Raw genomic sequence first — 15,410 nt, 5'->3', positions numbered from 1 at the left:
CGCTTTTGGTGTGTGGTCAGTCCTGAGAACGGTCTATGTTAATGTCTGTCACTCAATTCGGTCTGTATATTTTGAAGTATCCAGATCATATTTTTTGTGATGACGGTTTATCAATTATGGTTACACTCCAATATCTGTATGCATTGCAGGGTTTATCGCACCCACCAGGATTTCCAGTCCCATGGATGTTCGGTCCATACGATTTGTCACGACCTTTGGACTATCCTGCTTGTGGGAGTAGGCAGGGCCCCTGCATGCCACGTGTAGTTGGACGATCAATCTTCTGTTTAGTACTTCAACATAGTGATTTCCTGGTAAGGATTCACTCGTGTCACATCAAGTAAATCTTATTGATTTACTGTCTAAATCTTATTGATTTAATGTCATGTTTTCTTTCTTTTCCTGTAATTTTACAATGCAGGTTTTGCCATGTGACATTCATCACAGAATAAACCATTTGGTTTGCTCTACGATGGCTATTTTTGCAGGTTTCACTTCTTATGTCGTGTCAGTAATGAAGGCACTATCCATCACTTATATTACTGGAAAAAATTGGATCAGTCTGTTACCTGAGTACAAGCTGAATCCCTATGATGAACTGCAGTTTGGTTTAACAAAAACGCCAAAATTAGTCCTTCTCGCGTTTAGAAGAAATGAAGAAAAAAACTGGATCACGGTCACGGATCCTAGTCAAGTTAGAAAACTGATCATAGCAGACCAGACACGATCACCGCTGTCTCGCACAGATCAAGCACCGGCAGTTTCTCTAGTACTGACAGCGGCAGCAGCTCAGTCTGATCCAGCTGAGGATTGGGCACCGACTGCGTCAGCGGATCAGTCTGATCTACCGGAGGATCAGGCATCGACACCGGCACCTACTCCGACACCGGCACCATCTCTACAAGGAGCACCATCTCCGGCAGTAGTAGTGGCTTCGGCACCTGCACCAACACTTGCACTTGCATCTGCTCCGGTCCGTGCAGTTGCACCAGCAACAGACTGGGCTGCAGTTCGCACTTCATATACCAAAGTCCTTACAAAAATCGGCATGTCCACCTTCTTGGTAAGCATTGGCTGCCCAAGTGCTTCGTTCTTTTTTCTTTCCATGTTGTTTCACATGATTCACTGTGTTGATCTAACTGTTTGGGTATGTCTTCTTGTTTGCAAACAGAGAATTCCTAGAGCAACGAGGGAGTCGTTCAACAATCCGAGTGACCGCGGCCAAGTTTCTCTTACCATGCGCAGCCTTGGTGTGAATGAACCTGCTCAATATACCGTAAGTACAAAGGATGGTTGCATGATGATTGATGCTAAAGGATGGTCAAGGTTCAAATCTAAATCATATCTTGCGGTAGGGGATGATGTCAAAATCGAACTTTCTCGGCAAGGAGAGCTGGTCCAACTTTGAAATTAGCAGCACGCAACTGCCGAACTGATCTATCCTCCGAGAGATTTTGATGTAATAATCTGGCATGGTGAAACAAGTGTCTTGTGTGTATAAGTAGTACGACAATATTATTTATCACATGGTATATCGTTGATAGAATTGCAACTCTGATTGCTGGTTAGGAACTGCAGTTCGATTTCATTCCAACAGCTGACGTGCTTTATTCAATTTTGTGTATTCGCCTTGCGACAGCATCTAAAACCAGGGCCGTACCGATTGCTTGCAATATGAAAAGCGCTGAGGTAGAACACATGGGCCCCCAAACATGCAGGGTCGGCCTGCGGCCCAAAGTCCAGAACCGTGAGCCTATCTGAGTATTATATTCTCAGCTGAACCCCCATAAAAAAGTTGAACCCCCATAATGCACGTGCGTTGCAGAGGGAGTATATTTCTTTGCAAGGTGAGCCTGTGATATAAAAGATTTGTATATTTCTTTACAGAGGGATTATCTCTCTGTCAAAAAATATATTTATGTGTAACTAGTTACTCCTGTCTTTCTACTTCCTTTCGCTGATATGTGGGGCAATCGGTAATGGGGTCCACGTGTCATATGCACAAATTAGAGTGCACAACTTCACAGTAGACACACCCCGGTCGTAGCACCGCAGTAATGCAATGAGCCGTCAAATCACAACCCCCCCTTTCCAGCTTAAGCAGTAAGCTGGACGGACGAAGCGGCAATATTTCACTGGGCCTGAATCCCCTTCTCCCTCGTCTGCTTGTTCAGAGAAAACCCCCTCTCGGTGATTGCATAGGGTTTTCTCATGGAGAACCAGGTACGAATTCTTCATCCATCCCTGATAAATCCAAGTCCCTTGGTCGCAGGTAACCCTAGGATGGTAGCCGCCGCCGTTGATGCATTTTTCTTCCTACTGAATCTAGTGTGTTTCATTTGCAGTGCCCAAAGTGCGAGTACCCTACAGGTTTCTACACCCTCGGTGAGACGCCACACTTGTTCCTTCTCATCCTAACACAGCATTTTGAAACGCGCACAGTATGTTCCTAGAATCCTCTTTTCTATCCAGGAGGGTGGTTTTTTTTAACATGTTGTGTTCTCATATTATTTTTCCTGGAGTGTATTATTTGCTCTGCCAGAACACATGTACTCAAGATGCTCGGCCTTGCCATAACTGAATACACTAGTTTAATGGTCACAGTGAAGACAAGCCATGGATATAAGTTCTGAGTTGGGTTCATGAACCAAGAAGATCGTTGCTTTTTTTATGGACGAACTTGGATAAACTTTCTCAAGTGTTATGGACTGAAAGTTGGCACACAAATGTTGATGGAAATAGCAGAATCTGGTCTCATTTTCACTGCGATCTTCCACCCCAACGTAGTTCCAATTGTTCATGCATGTTAGTTTTGTATCTGGTTCTTGCTTGTTGCCTCGATTACTTCTTAATCCACCTATTCTGTCTAACTAATCACAATTTAACTTTAGAAGTAGCAACGAATCTCTCACGGATATGCTACTTCTAACTAATATTTTCTTATAATTGGTGGCACGTGTAGGTTTTTTCAGAGTTAAGCAGTCTGCTCGTTTGTTACTCTGTAATAACTCGGCTGTTACTAATGGCACTGAAGTTGACTAGATCGACATCCACAAGTTCCTACACTTTATTGATCGTCTTGAGGTCCTTGTGGGGCGTTTCAATGGTGGAAGGCCACGTGGGATATGTGTGCCACTGCTGCACTCGTTGAACAGGTCCAACTATGTCGAGAAACTTATGGTACAAGATGTTTTCTGTTATATATGTTGTTCATAAACTATTGCTTATACACAGTTTTACAGCTGTGATCTTCTTGAAACAGGAACTGCTGAGTTCTATTGTTCCTATACAGATGCCTGACCATGGTCGGGACAGACTTGCGCTTGGTCACAACATGATGTTTATGTCGACCTACTCAATTCCCCTTGGAGGTGAAAAGGTACTTATTCATGGGTGGTCTCAAATAATGAAGGCCCGTCCATCTTGGAGAATAGGACAGAAGATTATGTTCATGCTTTTCCATAGCTCTAAAGCGAATATCCTGTTTATTGACTAGGTTGCGAGATGAAGCCGCTTTCAGAAGGTTGTGGATGCGCGGGGTGGTGCCTGGGCCTTGTCCTGGGGCTTGGTGGCCTCACCCTTGGTTAACTGTAGGCAAAGTAGCACTGTTCGAGGCGTGCTTTGTATGGTTGAACCTGTATAAGTACTCATACTGCTTTCAGCTATGGTTGTTAAGTGCCCCTACTGGTTTCAGTTAAGGTTGTTAAGTACTCCTGCTGCTTTTACAGTCTGTCGTGTTTCTTCAGTCCTGTCTTCCTCCAGCCGCCAAAACCAAACCAGTGCCGGCGGGGCCGCCTGCTTCCTCCTCCCACGGTTAGCTATGCCTCAGCGCACGCATCACCGCCCCATCGTCTCCTAAATCGTTAACGCCGACGTCCTCCGCGCGCTTTGGTGCGCTCGCTGTGGCGCTGCCCTCTCGCATTGTCAACATGGTCAACAAACAACAGGAATCGGCAGAAGTACGTGGAGAGGATGACAGTAGGGGCCCACCACGTCAGCGTATGGAAAAATAAAATGCTTCCTCCTAATGTTTTCCTGACATCTGGGACCCACGACATTGTGAGCCTATAGTCAATAGACAAGAGAACAGCACAAGATCGAGTGACACCTGGGACGTAACTACTCGAGCAGTATTTTTTTTGTTTGGTATTGTTGAGATGGAGCAGGGTTTGAACTGGGATGTGCCCCGTCTAGCCCAGGCTTATATTTTATGTTCACCATGTGACCAGCCCAGCTATTTTTTCTTTGTGAAAATGAGCCCAGTTTATTTTTTCTGAAGAATACCCAATCTAGGCCTACTTATTTTTCTACGCCCTGATGGGCTGCAACTCTTTCAAGACGCCTGCAAATCTTGAAAGTAATATGAAATGGGTTGTAAATATAAAAACAGATGACAAATTGGCAATTGCTTTATAATTTCTGAATTTTTTCACATTTTCATATTCCTATTTCACTGGGCATTAACCTAATTTAAATATATCTTCAAAGTACTTTAAATCTGGCTCAACATTTCGGTATTAAAAATAGTTTGGAACCCACAGAAATATGCGAAATTGGCCCTGGCCAACCAAAAAAAACGACTGCAATAAATTGCATAAGAAGTTGCCATGAGCTATATATAAATTATTAAAAAAAAGAGGGAGTGGTCTAACTTGTGGGCCTATTTAGTTGACGCGTATGCAAGATTTTTTTAGTTATTATATACGTCAACAAACGATTCTAGCAGACGTAACCGTTGGATGTCAATCCAACGGCCGTCGTGTTTCTTCAATCTCTGATCTTCTTGCTCCAGCCGCCAAAGCAGCGCCGGTGGGACCACCTACTCCTGCCTCCCGTGGCCGGCTGTGCTGTCGCGCAGGCCTCAGTGCCCCCTACTACTCCCACCGCTGGCCAGGGCATCCCTCTACTCACCCACACCCCCTGTTATTCTATGGCGACGGCAGCTTCACACCGCAGCCGAACCGGTGAACGCTCGTACTCCTCTCCACTTGGGCATCCACTGCCGCGTCTTCCTCGGCTCCGCGTCGTCCCCTTCCTAGGCCTCGCCGTCGTCCACTGCCGTGGTGCTCTCGGCGCGGCATGGTCAATGTGGTCAACGACCGACTTCCATCGGAAGAGTACTGTACATGGAGAGGCTGACAGCTGGGTCCACGGCAGACGCAAGGAAGTGCCTCCTTATTACACAGAAAATAATTATTCCTCCACCTGACAGCGGGGACTGATGTCTACTACGCAACCTTCTTCTTGTAGACGTTGTTGGGCCTCCAAGTGTAGAGGTTTGTAGGACAGTAGCAAATTTCCCTCAAGGGGATGACCTAAGGTTTATCAATCCGTGGGAGGCGTAGGATGAATATGGTCTCTCTCAAGCAACCCTGCAACCAAATAACAAAGAGTCTCTTGTGTCCCCAACACACCCAATACAATGGTAAATTGTATAGGTGCACTAGTTCGGCGAAGAGATGGTGATACAAGTGCAATATGGATGGTAGATATGGGTTTTTGTAAACTGAAAATATAAAAACAGCAAGGTAGAAAGTGATAAAAGTGAGCCTAAACGGTATCGCAATGATAGAAAACAAGACCTAGGGTTCATACTTTCACTAGTGCAAGTTCTCTCAACAATAATAACATAATTGGATTATATAACTATCCCTCAGCATGCAACAAAGAGTCACTCCAAAGTCACTAATAGTGGAGAACAAACGAAGAGATTATGGTAGGGTACGAAACCACCTCAAAGTTATTCTTTCCAATCAATCCGTTGGGCTATTCCTATAAGTGTCACAAACAGCCCTAGAGTTTGTACTAGAATAATACCTTAAGACACAAATCAACCAAAACCCTAATGTCACCTAGATACTCCAATGTCACCTCAAGTATCCGTGGGCATGATTATACGATATGCATCACACAATCTCAATTCATCTACTCAACCAACACATAGAACCTCAAAGAGTGCCCCAAAGTTTCTACCGGAGCATCACGACGAAAACGTGTGCCAACCCCTATGCGGAATCCGCAAGTTGATCACCAAAACATACATCAAGTGAATCACGTGATATCCCATTGTCACCACAGATACGCACGGCAAGACATACATCAAGTGTTCTCAAATCTTTAAAGACTCAATCCGATAAGATTACTTCAAGGGGAAAAATCAATCCATTACAAGAGAGTAGAGGGGGAGAAGAAACATAAGATCCAACTATAATAGCAAAGCTCGTGATACATCAAGATCGTGCCAAATCAAGAACACGAGAGAGAGAGAGAGAGATCAAACACATAGCTACTGGTACATACCCTCAGCTCCGAGGGTGAACTACTCCCTCCTTGTCATGGAGAGCACCGGGATGATGAAGATGGCCACTGGTGAGGGTTCCCCCCTACGACGGGGTGCTGGAACAGGGTCCTGGTTGGTTTTTAGTGGCTATAGAGGCTTGCGGTGGCGGAACTCCCGATCTAATCTCCGTTCAGGAAGTTTTAGGGTATGTGGAGTTATATAGGCGGAAGAAGTACGTCAGGGGAGCCACGAGGGCCCCACGAGGCAGGGGGCGTGCCTTAGGGGGGTGGGCGCGCCCCCCACCCTTGTGACTTCCTCGTTCCTTCCTTCACGTGGGGTCCAAGTCTATCGGGTAGCTTTCGTTCCAAAAATAACTTCTCTAGTTGATTTCGTTCTGTTTCGACTCCGTCTGATATTCCTTTTCTTCAAAACACTGAAATAGGCATAAAACAGCAAATCTGGACTAGGCCTCAGGTTAATAGGTTAGTCCCAAAAATAATATAAAAGTGGAAAATAAAGCCCAATAAGGTCCAAAACAGTAGATAATATAGCATGGAGCAATCAAAAATTATAGATACGTTGGAGACGTATCAAGCATCCCCAAGCTTAATTCCTGCTCGTCCTCGAGTAGGTAAATGATAAAAAAGATAATTTTTGATGTGGAATGCTAGTTGGCATAATTTCAATGTAATTCTTCTTACTTGTGATATGAATATTCAGATCCGAAAGATTCAAGACAAAAGTTCATATTGGCATAAAAATAATAATACTTTAAGCATACTAACTAAGCAATTATGTCTTCTCAAAATAACATGGCCAAAGAAAGTTCATCCCTACAAAATCGTATACTTTAGTCATGCTCCATTTTTGTCACACAAGAATGCTCTCATCATGCACAACCCCGATGACAAGCCAAGCAATTGTTTCATACTCTAGTAATCTCAAACTTATAAACCTTCACGCAATACATGAGCGTGAGCCATGGATATAGCACTATGGATGGAATAGAATATGATGATGGGGGTTATGTGGAGAATACAAAAAAGGAGAAAGTCTCACATCAACGAGGCTAATCAATGGGCTATGGAGATACCCATCAATTGATGTTAATGCAAGGAGTAGGGATTGCCATGCAACGGATGCACTAGAGCTATAAGTGTATGAAAGCTCAACAAAAGAAACTAAGTGGGTGTGCATCCAACTTGCTTGCTCACGAAGACCTAGGGCACTTGAGGAGGCCCATCGTTGGAATATACAAGCCAAGTTCTATAATGAAAAGTTCCCACTAGTATATGGAAGTGACTAAATAAGAGACTCTCTATCATGAAGATTACGATGCTACTTTGAAGCACAAGTGTGGTAAAAGGATAGTAGCATTGCCCCTTTTTATTTTATTTTTATTTTAATTTTTTTTCTGGGCCTTCTCTTTTTTTTGGCCTTTTTTTGGGACAATGCTCTATTGAATGATGATCATCACACTTCTATTTATTTACAACTCAATGGTTACAACTCGATACTAGAACAAAGTATGACTCTATATGAATGCCTCCGGCGGTGTACCGGGATATGCAATGAATCAAGAGTGACAGGTATGAAAGAATTATGAACGGTGGCTTTGCCACAAATACTATGTCAACTACATGATCATGCTAATGATAGATGTGTCATGAAGAACGGAATGGTGGAAAGTTGCATGGCAATATATCTTGGAATGGCTATGGAAATGCCATAATAGGTAGGTATGGTGGCTGTTTTGAGGAAGATATAGGGAGGTTTATGTGTGAAAGAGCATATCATATCACGGGGTTTAGATGCATCGGCGAAGTTTGCACCAACTCTCAATGTGAGAAAGGGCAATGCACGGTGCCGAATAGGCTAGCAATGATGGAAGGGTGAGAGTGCGTATAATCCATGGACTCAACATTAGTCATAAAGAACTCATATACTTATTGCAAAAATCTACAAGCCATCAAAAACCAAAGCACTACGCGCATGCTCCTAGGGGGATAGATTGGTAGGAAAAGACCATCGCTCGTCCCCGACCGCCACTCATAAGGAGGACAATCAAATAACACCTCATGTTTCAAATTTGTTACATAACATTTACCATACGTGCATGCTACGGGATTTGCAAACTTCAACACAAGCATTTCTCAAATTCACAACTACTCAACTAGCACAACTTTGATATCACTACCTCCATATCTCAAAACAATCATCAATCATCAAACTTCTCTTAGTATTCAACACACTCATAGGAATTCTTACAAATCTTTTATGCTTATCATATTAGGATTTTAAGCAAATTATCATGCTACTTAAGACTCTCAAAATAATATAAGTGGAGCATGAGAGTTCATCTATTTATTCAAAATAAAACTAACACCATGCTCTAAAAGATATAAGTGAAGCACTAGAGCAAACAACAAGCTACCCCGAAAGATATAAGTGAAGACCAATGAGTAGTCGGATAATTATGCAACTATGTGAAGACTCTCCCATTAAATTTTCAGATCTTGATACTTTATTCAAACAGCAATGAAAACAAAAGAAAATTAAAATGACGCTCCAAGCAAAACACATATCATGTGGTGAATAAAAATATAGCTCCAAAAGTTACCGATGAACGAAGACGAAAGAGGGGATGCCTTCCGGGGCATCCCCAAGCTTAGATGCTTGGTTATCCTTGAATATTACCTTGGGGTGCCTTGGGCATCCCCAAGCTTAGGCTATTGCCACTCCTTATTCCATAGTCCATCGAATCTTTACCCAAAACTTGAAAACTTCACAACACAAAACTTAACAGAAAACTCGTAAGCTCCGTTAGCGAAAGAAAACAAAACACCACTTCAAGGTACTGTAATGAACTCATTCTTTATTTATATTGGTGTTAAAACTACTGTATTCCAACTTCTCTATGGTTTATAAACTATTTTACTAGCCATAGATTCATCAAAATAAGCAAGCAACACAATGAAAACAGAATCTGTCAAAAACAGAACAGTCTGTAGTAATCTGTAACTAACACAAACTTCTGGAACTCCAAAATTTTTAAAATAAATTGGCGGACCTGAGGAATTTGTCTAGTAATCATCTGCAAAAAGAATAAACTAAATAGAACTCTCCAGTAAAAAGTTGAAGCTAATCTCGTGAGTGCTAAAGTTTCAGTTTTTTACAGCATGATCATAAAGACTTCACCCAAGTCTTCCCAAAGGTTCTACTTGGCACAAACACTAATTAAAACACAAAACCACATCTAAACAGAAGCTAGATGGATTATTTATTCCTAAACAGAACCAAAAAGCAAGAAACTAAAATAAAATTGGGTTGTCTCCCAACAAGCGCTATCATTTTACGCCCCTAGCTAGGCATGATGATTTCAATGATGCTCACATAAGACATAAAAATTGAAACATAAAGAGAGCATCATGAAGAATATGACTAGAACATTTAAGTCTAACCCACTTCCTATGCATAGGGATTTTGTGAGCAAACAACTTATGGGAACAATAATCAACTAGCATAGGAAGGCAAAACAAGCATAACTTCAAGAGTTTAAGCACATAGAGAGGAAACTTGATATTATTGCCATTCCTACAAGCATAAATTCCTCCCTCATAATAATTTTCAGTAGCATCATGAATGAATTCGACAATATAACCAGCAACTAAAGCATTCTTTTCATGATCTACTTGCATAGAAATTTTACTACTCTCCACATAAGCAATATTCTTCTCATTCGGAATAGTGGGAGTATCATAAGAGACTTGAATACTAAAAATTATTTCCACATTAAAAGAGTAATGTTCAGAGAAAGGGTACTCATAATCATGACAAGTTTTATAAATATAATCATCACTACTTTTTATAGCATAAGTTTTATCACAATAATCATCATAAGTAGCAACTTTGTTCTCATCATAATCGATTGAAACCTCTTCCAAGATAGTGGATACATCACTAAATAGAGTCATGACCTCTCCAAATCCACTTTCATATATATTATAAGATTCAACATCCTCCAATATTGTGGGATCATTACTTCCTAAATTGACACTTCCAAACCCACTTTCATAAATATAATCATCATAGGTAGAAGGCATGCTATCATCATAACAACTTTGCATATCAAAACTTGAGAGGCTAAAAATATCATCATTATTAAACATAGCATCCCCAAGCTTGGGACAAACATTAATTGCAGCAAATATATTCTCAAATGTTTCATCCTCATCAAACATAGCTTCCCCAAGCTTGGGCCTTTTCATATCATAAGCATAATCACTCTCAACATTAATAGTATGGATAGCACCAATAGTATAGCAATTATTATATTCTTCCAAGCAAGTGCCAAAAAGATTTTCAAGATCATAAGAAGTATCATTATCTTCCCAATCATAATCATCACAACAAGCAATAGGCATAACGAGATCATCATCAAGTGTATCATCTTCATTTTTATGAGGCACAGCAATAATAGGAGCAACTTTATTTGGGAGAGATACCTTTTTACCTTTCTTCCTTTTTATTTTCTTCTTCTTTACCACATCATGTGTGGGTTCAATCCTCTTTTTGGAGCTCCTTATTAATGAGATTGGTTGAATAGAAGGCTCCTCCTCGTTACCTGATTCATCATAAGAAATAATAGGAGGATATTGGGAAGTCTCTTCCCTTGCATTAGCATTCTCTTCATCCTCTATTTGTTTTCTTTTCTTTATGTAGTTGGCAATATAAGGATTTTCAATGCAATTCACCGCACAATACATATAAACCTTCTCTAGATCAATATCGAGGAATTTCTCAAGGTTATATTCTGGAATATGCTTAGTTTGACGTTTCAATTCTTCATAACCCAAAAGCAAACTTAGTTCATTATAATGCGCAAGGGAAATCAAGTCGTCACAATTTTTGGACACGATTCGTTCATGAAACAATTTGCATTTGATATTTAAATGACCATGTTCATTGCAAATTTCACAAGTACGGTAAAGATATTTTAAATTTTCAGCACTCACATCAAGACTTTCTTGCAACAATTTAGTTTCTAAATATGTATGCCTCTTGAATATCTATCTTCCCTATTTGGTGTGTACTTGCAAACCCAATGCACTCCATAAAAATTGACATGTTTATAGGAGACATTTTCATCATAGTTAGTGCAATCATCATTAGCCTCATGGATATTCAAAGAATTCGTACTAACAACATTGCAATCATGCTCATCATTCAAAGATTTAGTGCCAAACATTTTAATGCATTCTTCTTCTAACACTTTGGCACAATTTTCCTTTCCATCATACTCACGAAAGATATTAAAAAGATGAAGCGTATGAGACAAACTCAATTCCATTTTTTGGTAGTTTTCTTTTATAACTAAACTAGTACTAAAACAAGAAACAAAAAGATTCGATTGCAAGATCTAAAGATATACCTTCAAGCACTCACGTCCCCGGCAACGGCGCCAGAAAAGAGCTTAGTTAACGTGGTGTGAGTGCCGCTTACCTAGCCTCCCCGGCAACGGCGCCAGAAAAGAGCTTGATGTCTACTACACAACCTTCTTCTTGTAGACATTGTTGGGCCTCCAAGTGCAGAGGTTTGTAGGATAGTAGAAAATTTCCCTCAAGTGGATGACCTAAGGTTTATCAATCCGTGGGAGGCGTAGGATGAATATGGTCTCTCTCAAGCAACCCTGCAACCAAATAACAAAGAGTCTCTTGTGTCCCCAACACACCCAATACAATGGTAAATTGTATAGGTGCACTAGTTCGGTGAAGAGATGGTGATACAAGTGCAATATGGATGGTAGATATGGGTTTTTATAAACTGAAAATATAAAAACAGCAAGGTAGCAAGTGATAAAAGTGAGCGTAAACGGTATTGCAATGATAGAAAACAAGGCCTAGGGTTCATACTTTCACTAGTGCAAGTTCTCTCAACAATAATAACATAATTGGATCATATAACTATCCCTCAACATGCAACAAAGAGTCACTCCAAAGTCACTAGTAGTGGAGAACAAACGAAGAGATTATGGTAGGGTACGAAACCACCTCAAAGTTATTCTTTCCAATCAATCCGTTGGGCTATTCCTATAAGTGTCACAAACAGCCCTAGAGTTCGTACTAGAATAACACCTTAAGACACAAATCAACCAAAACCCTAATGTCACCTAGATACTCCAATGTCACCTCAAGTATCCGTGGGCATGATTATACGATATGCATCACACAATCTCAATTCATCTACTCAACCAACACATAGAACCTCAAAGAGTGCCCCAAAGTTTCTACCGGAGAATCACGACGAAAACGTGTGCCAACCCCTATGCGGAACCCGCAAGTTGATCACCAAAACATACATCAAGTGAATCACATGATATCCCATTGTCACCACAGATACGCACGGCAAGACATACATCAAGTGTTCTCAAATCTTTAAAGACTCAATCCGATAAGATTACTTCAAGGGGAAAACTCACTCCATTACAAGAGAGTAGAGGGGGAGAAGAAACATAAGATCCAACTATAATAGCAAAGCTCACGATACATCAAGATCGTGCCAAATCAAGAACACGAGAGAGAAAGAGAGAGAGAGAGAGAGAGAGAGAGAGAGAGAGAGAGAGAGAGAGAGAGATCAAACACATAGTTACTGGTACATACCCTCAGCCCCGAGGGTGAACTACTCCCTCCTCGTCATGGAGAGCGCCGGGATGATGAAGATGGCCACCCGTGAGGGTTCCCCCCTCTGGCAGGGTGCCGGAATAGGGTCCCGATTGGTTTTTGCTGGCTACAGAGGCTTGCGGCGGCAGAACTCCCGATCTAATCTCCGTTCTGGAAGTTTTAGGGTACGTGGAGTTATATAGGCGGAAGAAGTACGTCAGGGGAGCCACGAGGGCCCCACGAGGCAGGGGGGCGCGCCCTAGGGGGTGGGCGCGCCCCCCACCCTCGTGGCTTCCTCGTTCCTTCCTTGACGTGGGGTCCAAGTCTATCGGGTAGCTTTCGTTCCAAAAATAACTTCTCTAGTTGATTTTGTTTCGTTTCGACTCCGTCTGATATTCCTTTTCTTCAAAACACTGAAATAGGCATAAAACAGCAAATTTGGGCTGGGCCTCCGGTTAATAGGTTAGTGCCAAAAATAATATAAAAGTGGAAAATAAAGCCTAATAAGGTCCAAAAGAGTAGATAATATAGCATGGAGCAATAAAAAATTATAGATACGTTGGAGACGTATCAGGGACCCACCGGACGGGCCACTAGTATTTTGCGAAAAAAATCGTTCCCCCTGACTGCTGGGACCCACCGGACGGGCCACCGTATTTCGCGAAAAAAAACGTTCCCCCGCTGTCAGCTCGGACCCACTAGAAGTGCCTCCTTATTACGCACAAAAAATGAATACTCCCCCGGCTAGCTGGGACCCACCTTGGTGGGAGGCTGACTTGTGGGCCTACTAAGTTGACGGGGACGAAGGGCTTTGTCAACTTAGTCAATATGAATGATTCTAGCTCCAGTGACCGTACGATGTCCATCCAACGGTCGTAGTGCTTCTTCAACCTCTGGTCTTCTTGCTCCAGCCGCCCAAAGTAGCGCCGGTCGTACCGCATGCTCCTGCCTCCCGTGGCCGGCTGTGCTGCCGCAAAGGCCTCACCGCCCCCTACTATTCCCACTGCTGGCCAGGCCCTGCGGCGATGGCAGCCTCACACCGCAGCCGAACTAGTGAACCCTCGTACTCCTCTCCGCGCGGGCTTCCACTGCCGCGTCTTCCCCGGCTCCGCGTCGTCCCTTTCCTAGGCCTCGTCGTTGTCCACCGCCCTGGTGCTCTCGGCGCGGCATGGTCAACATGGTCAAGGAACGACTTCCATCGGACGTGGACTGTACGTGGAGAGGCTGACAGCTGGGTCCACGGCCGCAGCAAGGAAGTGCCTCCTTATTACATGCAAAATAATTATTCCTCCACCTGACAGCGGGGACCCACCGGACGGGCCACCGTATTTTGCGAAAAAACGTTTCCCCCCTGACTGCTGGGACCCACCAGCTACACCTTCGCACGCAAGGAAGTGCGTCCGGGCAAAAAAAAACAATTCGCCCCCTGACTGCTGGGACCCACTAGCTACATCTTCGCACGCAAGGAAGTGCCTGACAGTCGGGACCCACCTGGTCGAAGCGTACATAGCATTGTCATTCTGGTCACGAACGTGTACGTACATATATACTGGTGGATGTAGAGGCGCGCACGTGTCGTAGTAGAGGCGGCCAGGGTGCAAGAAAGAAAATACGGCCACGTATGTGTACATACGGGCGGGGTCTCGAACGCCTACTCGCGCATATGTACGGCGAGGGCTCGTTGACATGGCTGGGTTGGAACGGAGAAACAACATCGTCATCGTGTTCATGGGGAGGCAACGGAATGCGTCGTGTTCATGGGGAGGCAACGGAATGTGTCGTGTTCATCGGGAGGCAACGGAATGCGTGGGAGCCAACCGGCTGGGTCGGAACGGAATGCATGGTCGTGTTCATCGGGAGGGCTTGGATGGAATAGGCGATGGAAACGAGGCCTGGCGTACCGCAGAACGGAGGAAACGGACCTCCTACAGTCGAAATGGGGGTCCTGTTGATCGGGAGGGGTGTGGCGTACCGCAAAACGGACGAAACGGACCTCCTACAGTCGAAACGGGGGTCATGTTGATCAGGAGGGGTGTGGCGTATCGCAAAACGGACGAAACGGACCTCCTACGGTCGAAACGGGGGTCTTGTTCATCGGGAGGGGTGTGGCGTACCGCAAAACGGGACTCCATGGGATACTGTTCATCTCCACCGTCGACCCCCTCCAGCCTCCATGAGCTATTGTTCATCCATCGTCGACCTCCTCCAGCCTCCACCTGCGACTGTTTATCCACGGGCTCCTGTTCATCCAGCCTCCACCGCGTGCTACTCCACCGGCTAGTGTTTAGCCAGCCCTCTCCACGGGCTCCTGTTCAACCACCCCTCCACGGGCTACTGTTCATCCAGCCCTCCACCGTATACTATTCATCCTGCCCTCCACGGGGTGGTCCTATTCATCCAGCCCTCCACGGGGTCCTGTTCATCCAGCCCCAACTGGCTCGATCGATCGGGGTCCTGTTCATCCAGAGGCA

The sequence above is a fragment of the Triticum aestivum genome, chromosome 2B (genome assembly GCF_018294505.1).
Source record: "Triticum aestivum cultivar Chinese Spring chromosome 2B, IWGSC CS RefSeq v2.1, whole genome shotgun sequence".
Classification (NCBI taxonomy): Eukaryota; Viridiplantae; Streptophyta; class Magnoliopsida; order Poales; family Poaceae; genus Triticum; species Triticum aestivum.
The sequence above is the reverse complement of the archived record's forward strand: the minus strand, read 5'-3'. Positions refer to the sequence as shown.